The sequence below is a fragment of the Pyxicephalus adspersus genome, chromosome 7 (genome assembly GCF_032062135.1).
Source record: "Pyxicephalus adspersus chromosome 7, UCB_Pads_2.0, whole genome shotgun sequence".
Taxonomy (NCBI): Eukaryota; Metazoa; Chordata; class Amphibia; order Anura; family Pyxicephalidae; genus Pyxicephalus; species Pyxicephalus adspersus.
The window spans coordinates 65,261,456-65,282,464 of NC_092864.1; positions in this window are offsets into that span (position 1 = coordinate 65,261,456).

Sequence of the window (21,009 nt, forward strand, 5' to 3'; positions counted from 1 at the left end):
CTACGACGGGCGAAACGTGTCAGGTTTAACAGACATACGCTTGCAATCTGGTGATTTTTTGGTCCACAATTACTGTATCTATGGGATTTTGTGATGAATATATCTACCGCCTGTTACAGTTGCCTGCATACGCTCCAGCGTTTTTTACCCTATACCTAATATGTTAGAATTTTGTACAGCTTAATAATTCTATGTACTGTCAGAAGTTGTATTGTATTATGGGAATATATCAATAATACAATACCGTATTTGCCAAAAAGTCCCTTCTGTCTGCTATTTATATTGGACAACCCCCCTGTACGTATTCTTTTTAAATATGCAGCTTTTATTGAAATATTACCCAGTGATCCTGCCAAGAAGGTCCTTGTGTAGACAGGATTTGGTAAAAGAGCTCCAAAGGAAAACGGGGTCTGGCACGCCTGGAGTTTATTTTAAATAAAACACTATGGGATAGGTTTCCAATGTAGTCCAAAGTTAGGGTAATATTTTGCAAACATATTATTGGGAGTATGTTCCTAATATAGACATAGGCAGTGCAAAATGCAATTATCATTCGAAGAATAATCATATGTGCAAAAAACAATGTCTCATTATTATCTATAATAAACATTATTGGACCTACAAAGATGGTGCTAGTTAAAAAGAAATGACAACATAATAATTCCTGCTTCCCTTATCTAAATATTTAATTTTTTTCTATACTATTTGTTTCTGGACATATTAAAAGTTTTGAGTTAGGTCAAACAAGTTTCAGATATGTGTAGGGGCTCATACTGGGCATTTTTTGCATTTCTACAAAATAAAGAAAGAAAAATAACTATAAAATCCAACAGTATTTATGAAATACAACAGATTTGCATTTTATGAACCTGATCACTTTGAGATGTAAAACCCTTTGAAGTGCTCTCTTTTATGTGTTTATTTTTTGGAAAGCCCATTTAGGTTTGCAGCACGATGTCATTCTCTATAGTGTGGTACATGCTGGGTGATGATTGTGAGTGAAGGCATGAAAGCTAAAATACAGCTGTGGTATGTCAGAATGAATAATGTCTGCTTGCTGAGACACTGAGTCAAAGATTTCAAAAGCAGGAAAGTATTTGAATGACTAACTGGAAAAGCTGATAAGTGTACATTTGGGTTTCTCCTTTAGAAATGGCAAAACAGTGACTTACCAAAAAAGCAATAAACATGTTTTCATTTCATCGATACCATAATATAATGTTCTTTTAAATTTGGTTTCTTCCATTTTATAATCAAGGGGTCATTAAAGCCAGATGCCCAGGCCAGGGTCAACATGAGGCAAATAACTTGATAATAACTTTTTTTTAAAATACCTTTTCCTATAATTTAAGGGACTATTTTTTAGTATTTTAGATATGTTTTATATTTTAAAAATCTGTTTTTTTAATAATGCCTTTTTCATTTTTTTAATAATGAAAATGTACTTCATAATTATCGCATTAAAAAGATTATACTGTAGATGCTCCTGTAGCCTGTAGGTGGTGATGTTCATCTGCTTTTAGTTTTTTTTCTCAATGATCGCTCTGATTGGTTTCTAGTGGTCAGTGGAGACCTGAACTGTTATTTATACTCAGAATTAGGAGCCACCAGATCTGGGGGGATTTGCAAATGTATCCCTAGCATGAGACATAATGTGGGGATCTTTTATTACAGATTGCAGGTATATATAGGTTAAAACAGACAGAAGGTAACCACTAAATTTGACCTGTTTTTTGACCCCATTAGTCCTTTAATCTAATTTACTAGCAAGGTCTCTGTAATATATTATAATATATAGTAACAGTGGTGTTGGGGTTATGTTTTCTATGTCATAGGGCACAACCTTTTTGGAAGCAGAATCAATTGATAGCCATCCTGGAGCCTTTGTCCACATACAGATCCTATTATAGGACTGAGCTAATTGGCCTGATTTATTAAAGCTCTCTAATACTGGAGAGAATACACTTTCATCAGTGAAGCTGGGTGATCCAGCAAACCTGAAATGGATTTCTTCAAAGTCATTTGCTAGCAAATGCTTTTAATGCTGGACCAGATCCATTCCCGGTTTGCTGGTTTAGTATTAGTATTACAGAAACATTTGCTTGAAGAATAGGTTATAGATAATCAGTGGGAATAAGATAGATCAAACTTTAAATTTGAAATGTATACTTAGGCATCATGTAAGCATTTGAGCTTATTTTGGAAAGTGACATGACAGATAAAGTTTTTGTATAAATCCATAAAAATAATCAAACTAGATAATATTAGTAGTATCATCATTTTAAATAAATAAAATGCTGGTTATATCTTTTAAGTGGTATGAGAGATCTCTCTCTCTTTAAAGTCATCCAGTATTGATTATAACTATAATGCTATTTTAATCTCTGTAAACATGTACTCTTTGCTTACACAATCAATGATTAATGTATTGTTTTGGTATACAAAATTCATTAAGTCCCCTTCTGTTTGGTCTTTTTTGTGCATTCTAATTAAGTTCAGCTGTTCAAATAAAGCCCTTTTAGATTCTACCTAATAGAAGGAGTTGCCTGTGTAATTGATTGTTCTCTGAGTGACCCTAGAAATTTAAAACAGACATCTCCAAAGGAGAACAGCTGATAAACCTCTAAAACATTGGGAAATCCCACAATGTCCCAAATAGACACTTTGTATATTCTTGTGAATTGTTTGAACTTGTAATACTTCTGCACTATAGCTAATTTTTCACATAAAACTATTTTATGAGAAAAGTGTTATACATATTGTACCTGGCCATTTGTTTGTTCAGTAAAGTCAGGCATTCAATTAAAGGAAAGAGAATAACATGTGAATGTGGGAGGCTCTGAACAAAAATGTGAATCTTAACCTACCCATCCAAGTCTAATTCTTAGAGTATTGTTAAAATGTGTCATAGCTTAAAGGATATTTTTTGAGGACGTGCAAAACAGTTTTTGTTACTTATCAGGATGAAAATTTTTCCAAAGAATTTGGATTCTACCAGTCTAAGTGATGCATTTTAACACCACTGCTACCATCCCCGGGGGTTTGCCAGACATCACACCAAGGGCAAGGCATGTAAATGTTCTAGGATATTTTAAATAACAAAAAGCCTCTCTTCTTTTGGTAACTCTCAATGTTTGTCCATGAGGAAAACACTGCACAACAATGCAACAATGTATGTCAAGGTTTCAAAGGGAAAGCCGCTACTTACTGTACAGAAAAAAAATGCTCCCCATCTACAGTTTGCTAAGAACCACTAATATAAGTCAAAAGGCATATTGGAAGAATGTTTCTTGGGCTGAAACAGGCTTACATTAAAATCTGTATATTGGTGAATGCAAATACTGCACTTCAGTATAAGAATCTTATCCCATCTGTGAAACATGGTGGTGGCAGTATGATGGTTTAGACCTACTTTGCTGTCACTGAACTTGCTTGCTTGCTATAATTGATAGAACTATTAATCTACAACCTGGAACACAAGCAAGAGTGGGTCGTGCTGCTAGGATTTGACCCTAAACACATAAATAAATCAACAAAAGAATAGTTTTAGTAATTATTAGTTTAGTTCTTACCTTAATTCTATAGAAATATTACAAATTGACTTAATTAGCTACTTTATGTGAGTTTTGTAACATTGAATGGGCTGCAGTTTCTTAATGCATAATTTCTATGTGCAGGACTGGTTGACTATTCTACTAAAAACATAAGCTGCAATTATTGCTGCCCATAGAAGGTACACCCATTACTAAAAGTAAAGGTTTACATATTTTTCCCTAATATGTACATTGCTGTTTGATTTTTTTAAATTAATTCAGTGAATGTTAAAAAAAAATTAGGACATAAACTACAATCCCTATTTTATATTTATTTTTTTTATTTAGACATTCTAAGAAACACAGCATTACCATATCACATTTGAGACAATACAATTCAAAAAGAAGAATCAAAATCATGGTAGTCAACAAAAGGTTCTCTATTTACAGTATAAATCAGGGAATCTGACATTCCCTCAAACATTCCCTTGTGGAATTCTTCTGGTCAATGTGTTTGACAGTAATTGATGTTTGAGGAAATGTTAGATTCCTCCTTTTAAATAAAGCCCAAGATGTATACAAAGAGTATAAGAACAGAATAGTACCACATCCACAGTAGGTTACAAATGTAAGGCGATGTAATAAATGCTGGTAAAAATATATATTTTTTTCATGCACAATAAAGAAGTTCCCAATTATCCTGGGTGTCCAGAGTGAGAATGCCTGACTTTTTTGCAAAGATTTCCTCGAAACTTCTGATGGGTTTGCGAAATTTCATCCAACCAATTTTGCGAATTCCATTCAAGTGCAGGTGCCCAAGGAGCCTGGGAACCTGCAGTCACAGCTGATTGGAGGCATGCGAGTGCCTCCAATCAGCTGTGACTGCAGGCAAACTCCAGATGAACTCCCAATGAAGTTTCTTCATTGATAAGCACAGCCCAGTGACTGTGGGAACCTGCGGTCACGGCTAATTGGAGGCACGAGGTTGACTGCAGGTGAACTCCAAATAAACTCTCAATGAAGATTCTCTATTGATAGATCATCTGAGTTCGCCAAGAACACAACCTCGTGGCAAATCACAAGGTCGTTCTCGCTTACATGTTCTGAAATTAAAAATTTTGCTCACTCATCCCTAGTGTCCAGGACAAAAAAAAACATGTTTTTTTATATGAAAGATGTATAAAGATAAGAAATAGCAAAAATATAAATAAATATAGGACAATTAGAGTAAAAAAACAAAGAAAGAGAGAAAAAAGAATGGAGGAAAGGGAAAAACAAAGATAGAACTACAGACATAACAAATGAGGAAGAAGAGTAAAATGTGGGAAGGGAGTTTTGTGTCTGAACCATGAGTAATTGCAAGATATGATAAATGATGAATAATGTACAGTATTGTTTTTGGAAATAGTGTTGTCTGCTAATTGTACCAAGGACAAACATTCAGCTTCACCAGCTAAATTTAATAAAACCAAGCTCCGTTGTATTTTGTTCTTCTGCTCCCTTGTTCATTGATAAAATGTAATTGGCACGTTGAACCTATTGACTGAGAATATCTGGCAATACACGTTTCCAATAGGTAGGTATACAAGCCGTAGCTGCATCTAACAGATGGCGGACCAATGAACGTTTATATTTCTTTTTCGTTAATAGGAAAACATGGAGTAAAGCCAGCTGAGGTCTATCAGATGTCCACCTCAGTAAGTTTATAGATTATGTTTGCCACCTCTGACCAAAAAGTTGACAGGACAGAGCATTCCCAGAATAGTAAGTGTAATAGTGTACCAGGAGCAGAACCACATCTCCAACAATTGGAATTGGCATGAGGATATATTATGATTATTATTAAATAGGATTTATATAGCACCAACATATTTTGCAGCGCTGTACATTAAATAGGGTATGCAAATGACAGACAGAAACAGACAATGACACAGGAGGAAAAAGTACATAAGTCCATAAAAAAGTGCAAAGAAAGGTGTCTAAGTGCATAAAATTGCACAAAAGTAAGAAACTTGAGCATTAAAAAAATTAAATAAGCTCAGTAATTAAAGAATTCCATAGGGAATAAAAGCAATATAGATGCCACTTTACCAGTCATTTTGTCTCTCATGAACATACACAGGGTTTATTTTTTATGTACAATTAGTATGATTGGGGTTCTTCTAAGACTAGATATTGTTCAGTAAACAAAGTAGATGTTCTTTGAGCTTAGTAAATAAGGAAAAGCTGTGTTCGCTGTAATAGTTCAGTTTTAAACAAGATTTTTTTTTAATTACAAAGCTAGGGGAATTATTCACTTTGTGAAGGGACCATTCATTTCAAATATAACGTATGTATACACCATTTGCAATTTGTGCAGAAATCACATGGTGTCTGGTGCAACAGACCTAAGACATAAAACAAATATATTCCTAGGCTTCCTAACTCTAATTGCACTAACTGTCCCTTCTGATTAACCAGGTGCAGGCCTAATGTCTGACATAAGTACCGGTAAACCTATTTAACCAGTAATTGCAGCAGTCATTCTCAGTATGCTTTGAAGAGGTAACAGTTCCTAGGTTAACTCTAACTTTGGGGCTAAATCTGTGCCAGCTTATATCTCTTAAAACTAATGGAGAGAGATCCTACTCTTTAATATCCATTGCAGTAAATAAAACTATTTTCTTACATACCTTCCAGCTTTGGAAGTTGAGAAAGAAGAAAACTGAAAAGAAGGACAATTGGTGGCCAGAGCGTTCTGTGCCTAAATTGCTTTGGCTAAATTGCACTAAACATTGAATGTGGCCTAAAGCAAAAGTGGCTTAAAATAAAGGATTCAGGTCCATATAGTCTACATCAGGACAATACAAGCTACAAAAAAAGTACAGAGTGCAGCAGAGAGCATGTCTAAACTGCAGCTGCATTTTTTATATTCACATTTAAATGGCTTTTTACACAAGATATTTTATTGGCTTTCCATTACTACTAAAAAATGGAAAATGTACCCTGTTCCAAAATCAGGCACATTAAAGTATTTACAGACTCTGGATGAAAACACCTTGAAACAATCTCTTGCTATTCTCTGCATCTATAAGCATTGTGGATAAAAAATACATATTGAAAGTTTACAACATTGACATTGAACTTTTATTCTGCAAGCTAGAACTCACAGGTTGACAACCAGCAGTTTTTAAGCTGGTATTAACTCAACTTTAGAGTCTCCACTGTGCTTTTTAAATAATGATCACATCTACAGACTTTTTTTTTTTAAAGCAACTATTATGGTCAAGGTCTCTTGTTGCCAATCCTTGATGCTTGCTAATTTTTATATAGTTAAGTTCATAGTCTAAGCCAGACTTTCTCATTCTTTGTAGGATTAGGAAACCTTTGAAATAACTTTCAAGTCTGCAGGGAAGCCCTTCTATAATTACTAGACGCACAGTTCAAATTACATTAGTATGATGGTCAATATGAAGATTACGTAAGATATGTAAAGAACAAAGGAGAAGAAAGTTTTTTTGGCAAACAAAAAAGTAATGTATTCAATGATACATCTCATTAATAGCAATACATCAATTATCAGTTCTGGTGAACCACCATAGGAGTTGTGGTCCCGTGTGGTGAAGTTCAGGCCCTAGGGGGTGCTATACATAGAACATCTAACATTATGCGCAACCGTTTTACCCAACGCGTTTCACCTGTTATTGGCTTCTTCAGGGATAGCGGCAGTTCCGCAAATTTGTATGCATGCAGTTGTAATATCTAAGTGTGTAAACATACACAGTGTAAATATTATTGAACAATTGTGGGTCCAAACCTACAGGATATTCTTTTAAATATCAATATTTAAAAGAATATCCTGTAGGATTGGACCCAAAACAGCCGCTACCCCTGAAGAAGCCAATAACAGGCGAAACGTGTCGGGTAAAATAGTTATTATGAACTGATATGTTGTCCTGTACTATAACAAGCTACGGATTTACTTGTGTGCATAATGTTAGACGATGTATGTATAGCGCCTCCTAGGGCCTGAACTTCACCACACGGAACCACAACTCCTATGGTGGTTCACCAGAACTGATAATTGATGTATTGCTATTTATGAGATGTATCATTAAATACAATACTTTTTTGTTTTCCAAAAAACCCTTCCTCTCTTTTGTTCTTTACACATCTTACGCAAATTTAAAGGGTTGGCACATTGTCCCTTAGGACATCCAGTATACGTAAACTTCAACCACCACTAACATTCCTACTTTATATTCCAATATGAAGATTACATTGGTGGTCAGTGGGAAAACATCATCTTTACAGATAGCCAAATAGACTATTGGTTTCAGTTAACCTGACATGAGAGGTGTAAATTGCTCATAGTTCAAGGAACCTCTAGCAACCTGTAAAAAATTGGTTGAGAAACACTGGTCTAAGCACATGTACTTTAAACTACTTTTCTTTTTTCATCACTGTCTTCCTTACACAATCCTATAATGCTTTGCCGTGTAGCTGTCACACCATATACATACATTTATTCTTTTATATACATTCTTTATTCATTCTTTATTCTTCTTTTTATAACACTGGCTTGCTCAATTTTAGAACATCATAATGTTTTGTGGTATTGCTACTGCACTCTAAAACATGTTAAAAAAGCAATGTTTTACATAGTTTTAGTTAACTTTCCATTTGCACAGTGATGATTTTGGGGGATCATTAAAAGGTTCTGTTTAATAATGTGAATTTTCTGCATTCAGTATTTGGCTTATATGTTAACTGTCACACAATGGGTTAAACTTTGCTTCTGAACAACCAATACCAGATGGCTTTATACAAACAAAGCATGGCCTACAAGTACATTGTATAGCCTCATATATATTAAATTTCCTGTAAAGAAAATGTAGCATAAAGGCAAGACCTTAGGCCTGAGGTGCTCCATGAAGGTTATGCACACATTCCTTTACATTTCAAACTAATACCAAAAACTTTGAAACATTACACCAATGAACCTTAAGTAGCCACATTTATTACTGCATAGTCAAGTCTAACCACAGTGTACTGTAAGAGCAGCTAAGATTAAAATACTCATCCTAGGGGCAAATTGAGGAAGATATTGATCTCCACAACATTGCACAAGCATGATGTCTCATTGCCCAAAGGTGATGTGATGTACAGTGTTAAGTGATGGAAGAAAAGGTTGAGCTAACCATATATTACCATAAAATTACCCAACTGCTGACTGTGGGAGAGGATTTGGGTTTGTGCTGACAAAGGCCATTAGCTGAATTTAGCAGTACCGCTGTTGTAGCTGTGGTGTTCTAGAAAATACTTTATTTTCAGATTCTTTAAATTTTTATTACATCTGATAATTTTATTGAATCAGACACTATTGCATGTTAAAACTTTGCCCATGCAAACTAGACCTTACAAGATCTAGTAGCTTAAATTTTGAACTTTTTTAAGGTTGCTCAACAACGCTGTCTAATGAACTAGGAATGCGGAATCTAATCACAATGCATTATGTGCAGGGCAATTATTGGGGGGGGGTTAACATAAAATATTGATGCTGGGACTAAGATGGAGGGGATATATGTAATAAACATAGGTCAAAGTTTCAACAATCCACAAAATACGAATCCAGAGGCACCTGGTAATCCAACAGCAGCAATGATCACAGGTATGCCATGGTACCACCTTAGACCAGAGACCTCAACAGAAATCCCTGGTCTAGAAGTATATGGCTGTATCCTTGTACAGGAACTTATTACTCAACAATGGAGATTCAACTTATTGAATGGTAAGTTGCCAGCTATGTGTAAGACAGTTATTGGGGTTCGAAGAAGCGAAGCGGACAGTTATATGTGACAGGGTAGCGTGTTTTGATGGGTAGAGTTTTTTATGTTCTAATGATGCCATAGTAATGACTTTTTAGGGGATGTTAGCCATAAGTATCTCCCACTCGCACCTACATTTCGGATTGCCACACTTCCCATTCCTGAGAAATTGTGGTTTAAAGAAGGGAATCTCACAGTTATGTGTAACAGGGCAACAGATTTTGATAACATTTTATATGTTGTAATGATGAGACATAGTAATGAAATTTTAGGAGGTAGGAGCCACCAGTGTCCCCCAATTAATCCTACACTTCCAGCAAAATTGTGGTTCAAAAAAGCGAAGCAAACATGGTAACATAGTATGAGAGTTATAGTTTTGTGAACTAGCAGGTATGAATTTAGGGGCCTTGCGCCAATCCCCTTGCATGTTCCATTTAGGCCTCCTAGACACACTTGCTTTTGCAACAGCATTCCTAATGTTGTAAGTTTTGTTTTTAAGTTTGTGACCCCATATTTTGAAATTCTGTAAAGCTGGGGGGCTAAAATGACCCAAAGTTGTTTCAAGTCATTATAACCAATGGTTCAGTAGATATGAAAGTTAGACTGCAGAAATAACAAGAATATAACAATATAACGAGCAGCTCTTACAGTGTGCTGCCTATGACATATTTGTACACGTCCCTCGGGCAGCACAAATTTACAAGTCAGCTAAATTTGATAGAACATTGTCGCCACTATGCTTGTGAAGAGGGACTGGGGGAGCCGAACACTTGTCTGGCATCATTACCATGGCACTCTACGCCACACCTAGATGGCCTTATGAGAAATCTAACTCTGGTTAAGGAAACAATTAATGAAAAAGTGCAATTTTTCCAACACTGGAAGCAAGTAATACTTCAGCTATAGTAGTAGTAATTAGTATCATGGTAAAAATATTTTTTTACCCATTACCAAAACAAATACAAATTTTGAATAGACTTGTAATGCAAATGAAAGTAGTAAACTTGTATTCAGTAAGCACGTGTTAGTTTTCTAATACACTGCAGTTATTATGTCTTTTTTGCCATTACCTGCCTGCAGCAGTCTAAAGATTTATTAAAACTAAATCAAAAAAATGTATAAGTGTTAGTGAATGCCTGTATACATATAATGCAATAACTGAAAATTAGGATAGCTCTATGCTAAGAGTAGCTATGTCACAAGCACTGGTATATTCCATAGTTTTGCCTCTGTGATATGAATACCTAGTATATTAGGTAATGAAACTATAAAAAACAAAAGTCTGCTTGGTCATCAATCTGCTGCTGCATGTTATAATTTAAAACAGATCCTAAAAAAATACATGTTCTCCTCTTAAAGAAAAATCATGTCATTGGTATAATATGAATACGGGCCAGGCAGTCAGCAAAAATCTCAGGAGTATGAAACATGACTCATAAAAGCCAAACTGAATTTCCCTTACATTCACAAACATCTGTTGGTAAAAAAATGAAATATATAGAGAATTTTTTAAAGAATTACTAGTCAGTTAGTAGAAAGAAGTTGCAGGATGTTTACAAAAATGAATTGATTGTCCTACAACTGTACCTGATTCCCCCTGTAGTAGACATTCATGTTATTTTAATATCCCACTCATGTCTGAAGGATTTTTATGTCCAAGTATTTAGGGATTACAACAAATTACATTTTGTAGGTGGTTACACAAAAGGAAAGAAAGTATTGAAGCAACACTGTGTTAACTCAGTTATTCAACCTGGGTTTTTCCAGAAGTTTTTTTTAACTTTTGGTCATATCCCAATGGTTTGCGAATTCCAGAAGTTGCCAGTGATTACCTGAGCTATGGCTAACTGACTTCCCAATAAAGGTGTCTGCATAGTTCCAGGGCCAACACCACTTGACAGGGCTAGCTGTGTGAAACCAAAGACCATTTTAGCTGTCTGTAAAGGCGGCATTCATCCCACTGGAAACCAATGCCAATAGCAGTTTTAACGATGGCTGATTATAGCAGGGGTTTCCTGACACCTGAAAATTATTTGAAGGGTTCCTCAGGGGTAAAAGGGAAAGACTGACTTAGGCAACACTGCTTTGTTAGGTAACCAAGTTATATAGCTCCCAACCTAAAAATGATTTCCACTTTTATAATTGACTATTGGTTTAGAGCTCATTGTTTACAAACAATGGTAGTGGCAGTAAGGGAATCTACACAGCAGGCTGCAGCTGGCCACTCTTTACTTTTAAGAGTTCCCAAATGTTGGTTATGTTGGTAATCATGTGATTGGCAATGTAAATTTAATTTGCTCACACTGAATAGAGGTATGTTTGCACAACTCCAACCATTTAACACTCCATTAATGCCAATCCATTAATTATACGCAGGATTAATTCTAGATAGATAAGTAAATGGAAATATTGGGAACATATGTATTTTATGCTTAAAAACTAAATAAACAATATAAAAAATAAATATGTGCCAACATTTTTATTACACAGTATTTATATAGGGCCAACATATTACGCAGCACTTCACAAAGTCCATAGTCATGTTACTAGTTGCCACTCAAAGGGGTTCACAAACTAATGTCCCTACCATAGTCATATGTCACCCGAAAGTCAATTTAGACAATTACCTAACTTCATGTTTTTGGAATGTGGGAGGAAACCCATGCAAACACAAGGAGCACCTGCAAACTCCATGCAGATGGTGTCCTGTCCTGGATTTGAACCTGAGATCTAGCGCTGCAAAGACCAGAATGCTAACCACTAAGCCACCATGCTGCCCGGTAAATATTTTATATTATCCATCCTTAAACCCTGCTGGGTTGATGATGCTGTAATGGACTGTTCAGTGTATCTCAAGTTTGACCCATGTTACGGTAATCAGAGAAATGTTTCAGAAAGACTGTATTGTGTTGAATTGTTTAAGGTTGATTCCACATTATTGCAGCACTCCTCAGTATCTTGAAAAAAATCCCATTGCATGGGACTTCGGGAGGATGTTGAAGCTGACTCATTTGGACACTTCACTTAACAGTGTTTTTTTTCTTTTATGTCTTAATAGAATTTCCAGTCTGATCCCTGTTATTTTCCAAAAACAGATTGTTACCATTTGGGGTCCTGTCCTGGGATTTTAGATGCAGTTTTTCTGCTAAGAGTTTTCTCTTTTTTCTATTCTATGTCTGCAAGTTTTGTCTACTGGATATGACCAGACAAACCTAACATAAACTATTGTATTGCAAAAATGAATGCCAGACTTGAACATTGCTAGATAGGCACAGACTACATTTTTGTATTAACAAGAATAGTCAAAGAGGGTGGGAATCACTTTATAAATTATCACGATCTTACAGAAAAGTGGTTTAAATTGATGGGAGGAAGATTACAGAAAACAGCGAATCCAATATATTATTACGTTTTATCCAACTTTTAACCTTAACCCTATAAAAATGCCAACATATTCCACAGTCTATTCTGAGAGTGTGAACCTGCAGTTAAAAAAAACATAAAGGCAATATACAAATTTACAGTATACAGTACCTACTTGCTCATACTTTTATCTATAGCCTGTGTGTGTGGTCACCATAGTTTTGCAGATCATTTAACATTGAGAAAGCTTTTCTTAGTTTAAGGTGAATGAAAAAAAAAATGCTTTTTCTGATGAATGTGAAAGCACAGGATGGAAAGACTGAGTACCTAGAAGTGGCTTCAGCTCCAGTGGGAATATGAGGGGGCACAAAACAGGCACAATGGGAATGGTTAAAAAAAAGTCTGAGGATACTCACAGTACACACTGAACATGTCTGCATCTTTTTTGTTCTGGCAAAATATTGTAATATACTTTACTCTGTAATTATATTGCCACAATAGATAGTTGTAAAGATGCACAAAACCTCAAACACACATCATTTTTTAAATTACATCACATACATCACGCAAACCCACTTTCATATAAATGGGTCTACCTGTGATTTCTGCTGTAAAGCTCCATCAGGTTGTCAACAGGCAATCCATACCTTGGAGGATCACTTGTACACAATCTTTCTATATAACAATTAGTGTAGTGAAAGCATTTACACAGTTGTTGTGGGGGTTGATGGTATCAATAAAGCTTTTCTATGTCTCAAATATCTTTTTTTGTAATCAAATATCTCTGAAGTGTGGGCTTAACTCATAACTGTTAGTATCTTTTGAAATTGTTCTCCTATTCCTAAAGTATCACATTATGTTATTTCCCCATATTTAGAGACTTTTGAATCCAAATTAATAAAACTATAATTTTAAAATATGTTAATCTACTAAACTGTTTTCTTTAAAAATTACATTAAACGCAATCCCTTTCTAGAATTTAACTGGTCCCCTCAACAATTCAAATTCATAATGACATTCAGAAATTATTTTACTTACCTGTTCAAAATTCTGACTTTTATTTTAGGTTAAATGATTAGATAAATGTTAGCTTTAAACAAGTTGTCTAATTAGGATAAGAAAGGGTAAAATAATTCTTAGAAATGTTTCTATTATTTAGGTATTAGAAGCAATATTATAGTTGTGGAAAAAGCAACCCACAGACTCATACTTGCAGTGTCTGTGATAATTAGGGGATTGAGTTCCCTCGAGATGTATTTCCTTTCACCTAATTGTAGGTTGGGAGGGCTTAAAGTATTGGTATTAAAGGAAACAGAAAGTGTATGCATCTGCAGAAAGTAGATTTTTATTCAGTCGACCGTTGACTAGTCTGGACATGGTTTAAAGCTTAAAGGCTTACAAAGGATGTGATTGAGAATGTTTCAAAGAATTGCAAGTTTAAAATCTTAATATTAAAAATATGGGTTATAATTACCATATTATGGCAATGCATAGATTTGCATTTAAAAAGTGGCATCACATAAGAAACAGGGTATTATTTAGTAGATTTTAAAATTTAGGTAACGGCTTTAGACAATTCCTCAGTTTCAAATGGAGCTATAAAGTCCTAAAGTTAGTAGCTGACATAGGGGTTCATGTTCTTGTCCAGTATCACTGTAGTTCAAGCACCAATCCCCAATTCTCCATCACACTCTTCATCTAGAGTAAGGCTTGAGAAGCATATAGTACTACCCCAGCAATTGTTTTCCGCAGGACTTGAGTATCTAAGGGTCTGGGGAAGGACTGACAGAGGACTAGAAACAAGAACTGTACTCTGGACGTAAGGAAGTCCAAAGAAATAAAAACAGGTCAAACATCAACCAAAGGTCATGCACAAAAGATAGTCAGCCAGACAAGGTATTCAAGGAGTCCAAACTAACAGACTTCAGGAGATAGAACCAGCTTTTCCTACTAGACGCAGTATCTAAGGGACCAAAAATGAGAAAAAGTATAGTCAAGGTCAAAGTGGGCAATAAACCAGAAGGGCCAGGAAAAATGGGCAAAGGATATGAGTCAGCTCTACCTGAACATACCAGGTAAGTCAGTTTCGGAAAGGCTGCTTTGACCTATTAAAAATATCAGGGAAACCTGAGAATGTGACATTTCTAATAAAGGTGAGTACTTTAAAAGTACTGCATAAAACTTCCCTCTCTTTCTCAGAATGTATAATCATTTTCAGCACAGGAAAAGGATATCTACAAGTTTACAAAATGAAAGAATTCAACATTAATAGATCCTGTCTGTTTTTCACAATATATATTCTTGGGCTTGCCCCATTATAATCACAAAACCGTAAGATAAAATTCTTATCTCTTGATGCTCCTTTGGAGAATTATGGTTCTTTATGTGTGGTGCGTGTCCTGAAAATGGGGGTACTCCAAGTGTTTCTAGAAAACCACTGATCTCACTAGGACTCTCTTGACACTTTTCAGTGACACTAACTGGAGCACCTAGATATAAGGGAGCATGCAACTTCCTACTCACCTGAGGTAGTGGTCATCCTAGCATGACCAAGAAAGTGGTTTTTCCTGATCACCAGCTTCATTGGAGGAGGTAGCAGTGCAGCAGCACAAGCAAGATGTCTAAGGTTTCGGAAGGAGGTTGGGTTAAGAAACTCAATTACTTTAAAACATCATTTATTTATTCAACTTGGCTGTAGTTTTTCTAACTACCCTTTCATATAAAGTAAAAATATTATTTTTTCTGCAACAAAAAAAGGTGAAGCCCCTCCCCTTCCTGTCCGATCAAGACTGAATAGGAGCACAGAGCCTCCCAAGATACCTACGTCACGCATCCTGGGAGGCTCTTGGCTGCTTGTTCTGTGCATGCCTGATGTCGGGCCTTTTCTTACAATGAGGGTAAAGAGATGCTGATCTTACACATGGGCAGTGAGATCGACACACTTTTTTTCCCCCTTTACATGAGGCTACACAGTGCGAGATATAGTAACCTACCCAGAAGCATGAAGAAGAAGGCTGAAGATGGCGGCACCCAGTGATTCCTCTGCAACAGGATGAAGGCGAATTCCAGGACAGCATGGGCCCTGAACAAGGATATTTCCAGCTTGATCGAGGGATCTATGGAATTATGGGTAACTGTGATTTTTTTATTTTTCAGTTTAGTTCTGCTTTAATGTATCACTTGGATTATGCATCACTACAAAAGGCTCATTTTTATGTTTTTATAAAACATTAGAAGATTTTTTGCTGTAAACGTTTGAATGATATAGTTGGAGCTAATCCAACTTTATAAAGCATGTTGGTAGTTTGTGAGGTTTAGAATTCCTAACATATCTAAGCATTTTTCCCATAAACATATTTTAGACAGATTTTATCAGATGAAAACAGAAAGAAAAAAGCATACAATGTCCAGTATTGCTGTATTCTAATGTAGAAAAAAGAAATAGTAAAAAAGCAGTCAGGTTTGTTTTCATTTTCATATCAGGAATCATCCTAAATTCTGTATGTTCACCCTATTGCTGGTGCTGCTTCCTACAGACTCACCCACACTATTTAGCAGTGATGTTTCTCTTCTGGGTTGAATGAGCACTAGTATATTTTTACATATACATTCAATAGGACAAAAGTGCTTGTTTCTAAAAAAAAATGGCAATTTAATAATTGATACAATGGTGAGAGAGTGAAAAATTCACTGAAATGTCAGTGCTACAAAATCTAAAACATTTACCAGTTGTTATTGACCCATTTTTATAAATAGAAGGTCATGTTATACTAGTATGCTCCTTTCTGCAATCTCTGGTGAACACATTCCATTCTATATTCTAGAGATACATCAGAAAAAAACACATAACATAAAATCCTCTGTAAATTATTTATACAAATACAAGATATATGCTCTAACATTACATAGTGCCAATCCTAGCATCCACTACATCAGCCATAGGTTTCCCTGTTTTATCCCAATTATCCAAGCATGGGCACACAAGCTATGCCCAATATGGGGGGAGGGGGTGACATACCTAGGCTCTGTTTAGATTCTACTGCTTTTAAAGTCACTGACTCCTAGACTGATATTTTTCGAATATGTTCCCTACTCTTAAAGGAATATGTACTTTCAGAATTTCCCTAAAAACTTGAATTGAAAGAGTACCTGATTTGCTGATATACTGGAGCTTCAGATATATAAGCCTTTAACCTGTAAGCAGTTTATTTATAGATTGTCATCCTGTAAGAGCTGTTTCCAACTTCCCATGAGCTCACTTTAGTGGGGATATTTTCAGTAAAGTTTCTTAAAGAAGGTCAATCTGATGGTTCTTGGTTTTACAAGTGACCTACAACTAGCATGGAGAATGGGAAACCACACTTTGCTTGTTGGAAGCCTTCTACGAGTAAGGACTGGTCAATGGACATGATTAAAATGGCAATTTCCCTATTTTATTCCAGGTTTTATTTAAAACCTGACAAATGTACAGACAAAATACACAAAATGCAAAAAAAAAAGATAAAGTACAATAAAATGTAGGACAATCTAAACAAGCACTGTATCCTTTTACTATAAGATGAACAAGTCCCATAAAGTAAACAAACTTCTTTCTTTACCTTCTTTGACTGAGCCAAATCCAATTATGTTGATTGTAAGCTCTTTGGGGCAGGGTCCTCTCCTCCTCCTGTGTATCTGTCTGGTATTTGCAACCCCTATTTAATGTACAGCGATGTGTAATATGTTTCATAATAAATCCTGTTTATTATTTTTATTATTATTAATAATATTAATAATGTTTGCACTTTCCATGCTCTACTTACAAAAGGAGGGCTTCAGAAACAGTGTCAGTCATGTCCATGTAGAAAGCAGAGGCCAGGACTGATTGTGGGCAGGTATTGAATCTACAAGTCTATAATTTAGCAGTGACAATGTTGACGGCTACAATCTTATTTTTTAATCTGACTGTAGTGCATGTAGACAACTCTGCTGTGAATTTAGGATTTCCTTTACAGGGAGCTGTATTAGATGGACTTTGCAAGGAGGAATCTGGTACAATTACGTGTTGAATTAATGGGAGGCCATACTTCTACATTAATTTTGTAATCACCAATTAGTGTTCCCTTAGAAACCAAATCACTCATCAGATCTGTCCAAACTGTCAAAAGATCCATTGATAAATTAGACATTACATACAACAAAACACAAAACCTCATTGAAAAAACAAGTCACAAGCTTTACTCTCTTTTTGACATTTCCTTGCTCTTAATTTGACCAGAGTATGGCTTTGAACTGCTTACGTGGCTAAAGAATTACGTAACAGAGACTCATTCAGATTGGCTTCCTCCCCATTATGTGATAATTTGTAAAAAAATTAAGACTATTGCATAATATTTACAAGTATTTAAAAGTATTTGGGTGCCTGCCACCTGTTTGACACAACATAATACGAACTGTTGGCTGGATCTTAACGTTGGATCTGATGGTTCTGCTGGTGCTGAAGAACACAAGACAACAGCACAATGTATTATTATGTGTATTTGATGTCTGATTTGATGATCGTTTAATGGGTTCAGTTAAAGTTGCATGATATCTATACACTCCATTTTTTAATGTTGATGTCATTTTTTGCAGTGATTTGACAGTTATGAGCAGGTGCCTAATAGTCTGTTTTTAGCTTGCTATCACAAATTCTTTCCAATTTTGGATTCTTAAACTTATGCTACTTAGTTATCCTCCATTCTTTAACAGACCCAGTCATATTTTTTTTGGTCTGTTAGTAGGGATAGCTTAGGAATAATTAGGGACTATTCTTTTCCTGTATGTGTTTCAATAAATTATTAGTTTTTTTTGTAATTTTTTTTTCTAATTTGGAAATTTTCAAGATACAACCAAAACATAATAACCAATGATGTTGGTATAGTACTTACAAATCTTTCTAAAAAGAAACAATTAAATTGTGTTCTAAGGCAAACCGATGGTCTTTTATATAATTTCTGTTCTGCTGATCATGTATTGCAAATCATGAAAGCAATACTGCACAGGCACTGGTCAATTGCACAGATATTTATAGACATTTCATTTTCATAGTTCACATTCAATTTTAGGACTTTCCATTAAAATAAAGACATCTTTGGAGGACTATAAAATAGGAAAAAAAACTAAGTTTCAGACTAGGTCAGATAAGATCTGGGAAGGCAAGGTGTATCAGCTTATAAATCTATTTCTACTCAGGGCAAGTACATTTAAAGGACATCTTCACTGTCCTTTATAACCCTTTGGTGTAGTCAGAAGTACTGAATCCGTACCCACAGCTCCACTCCAAAGACCTAAACTGTACAACCCAGCTTCTTCTATTGAATGCCCAATGAAGTTTCAGATATTTGCATCTGGGGAATTATATTTTCAGAGTATTAAACTAATCACAGAATCTCTGTCTGTCTATGTATTTTAATTTCTTTCGCTCAACTTTCATTACTAATTATTTACTCATTTGTGGAAGAATTGAGCCAGAGCCAACTACTTTAATTAAATGGAAAGTGATACTCCTGGGATAACTACAGAAGAGTTATTTATGGGAATATTACTGGCAGAGAAATTAACCCTGTCCTTTATCTTGCAAAGTTGTTTAATTTTGTACATATTTCATCCCCACTAAGGAAGATGTTCTCTCTGCTGTGGAGACAGAATTGTGTTTCAAAGGTTCCACTAATCAGGGAGTTGAACATATAATTTATGATGTCCTACGATGTCATACAATACAATTTATAGAAGGAGTATTACAGACATTCTTTTGATCAATGGCCAGGATTTTTATATAGGACATTTTCTGATGCAAAACATCCTTTACCAAAATTTCTGTTTTTAGAGTTAAACTAGAATTGGGCAGATACTGGAATTTAAGACTGGAGTTTGATGGCCTTGCTCTAGATTTTTACACAGTCTTGCTAACTTGTTACTGACATATCTTTGGCATCCACCAAATGATATAAAGCTTAGCAGACGGCTATTATGGAGAACCATGAAACTTACTGGGATACAAAGAACTCCAAAATCAAAAATGCTGGTAAAAGGAGAAAATTGCACAATAAACGAACAAAATTAGTATTGCTCCCTACGGCATCTAAAGGTGAACTATACCCTAAAACTAGGAGGTAGAGGTTCTTGAAAGAGAAACACAAATTCTTTTTAAAAAAAAAACAAAATCTTTTTCCTGGCTCCTGGTGGATTTTTGTTTTTTCCCTAAAGTGCGCTGGGCATGCACCCAGCAATGTAGAGCCTGGCTTCATATGTGGCAAAACCATTAATAGGCCCGGTTGCCAGGAACATTCATCATCACATGAATGACCACAGATGACTATCTGTGGCTATCCAATGGCTAAGGAGAATCATCATGGACCTAGAAGTCTGCCATGAAATTGACGGCAAAGACGGCAGCTTTGTGTAATTCAAAGTTCCTGGACCTTTCAATGCCTCATGGTACCTACTACCAGGTAAGTCCAACAATGCATGCTGTGTATACTTACCATTATGGCAAAAGCTCACCCACACTGGCTTTGCCCCTCTACAGTTTAGAACTTACAAAGATGCACCATCAGCTGACATCCCACATCCAACCCTGTGCAGTGCAAATCCATTTGCTTAGAGTAGACTTGGTGCCTAGATCTAGGTAAGTAGTAAACTGTACAAGGAGAAATTGGTTAGTTTGGGTAAATGTAGGAGGGAAGCAGGGTGAGAATAATGTTACTTAAATTATTTTTATCTTTTCAATTTACTTGGAACATAGGACACTGCAGAAAAGCGTTTACCTGATCGTGCAAAGAAATTCAACTTTTTAAAAGAGTATACTTACAAAGGGATACTAATACAAAAAGATTGTAAGCTCTTCGGGGGCAGGGTCCTCTCCTTCTGTGTTACTGTCTGTATGTGTTTGTCATCTGCAACCCCAATTTAATGTACAGCGCTGCTTAATATGTTGGCCCTATACAAATCCTGTTTATTAATAATAACAATAATAATAAACTGAGAAATGCTTCAATGCTTAAAAACTGTGGGAAAATTTCTACACAGCTTTTATGGCACTTGTATATTCACCTATCTACCTACATGCTACTACTGCTTGCACTCCTTTACTCATTTAACCAGGTCCCCAATACAACACTGACTGTAGAACAATCAAATCCCCAAAAATATGTACTACAGCACTTAATTAACAGTGCAACTTTTATATAACATTATCATTTGAATATTCATTTGAGTATACTCATTAGTAAATTACAAGCTCACTATGAAACAACCGTTGTTTCATAGTGAGCAACAATGTTTTT